We start from the raw sequence: 606 nt of genomic DNA, 5'->3' as shown, positions 1-606 counted from the left end.
GTCACCGCGGGGGCCAGGCCTGAGCTTCATCGTCATCGTCATCATCTTCCTCTGTGTGGTTCCCCCCCATCCACCCACCCATCCATCCCAAAATCCCGCCGAGCCCGGCGATTCCATGGTGCGGGAAGGCGGCATGGCCCGGACCCCCTACAGCTCCACGCAGGACATCCAGATGGACGTCTTGGACAACGCCGCGCTCCAGGTGACACCCCTGGGACATTGGGGGGGCGGCAGGGGGGTGTCAGCATCGCCCGCACCCCCGCGCTGAGCGGCGAGAGGGGGGGAGGGCTCATCCCATGGGATTCCCCCGTGGGGCTGGGGGCAAGAGATGGGGCCCGCCCCTTCCCCCCAAATCCCGACACCCCATAACGGGGTGATCCCCTCCTCTCAGCATCCCCCCCCAAAAAAGGGTGTCCTCCCCATAAGCCTCGGAGAGACCCCAAATCCAGCCCCCCCCCTCAGTTTCCCAGTCCCCTGGGCTTTGCCCCCCAAAGTGGGCAGGTGGGGTTTGGGGGGGTGTTGTGCCCACCGGGAAAGTTTTAGGAATTGGGAAAACTCTTGGGGTGCTCCCTCCCCCTCACCCCTTCCCTTGGCTTGTCCCCTCTG

The sequence above is a fragment of the Corvus brachyrhynchos genome, unplaced genomic scaffold (genome assembly GCF_000691975.1).
Source record: "Corvus brachyrhynchos isolate BGI_N302 unplaced genomic scaffold, ASM69197v1 scaffold30, whole genome shotgun sequence".
NCBI classification, from domain to species: domain Eukaryota; kingdom Metazoa; phylum Chordata; class Aves; order Passeriformes; family Corvidae; genus Corvus; species Corvus brachyrhynchos.
Note: the sequence above shows the minus strand (reverse complement) of the source record.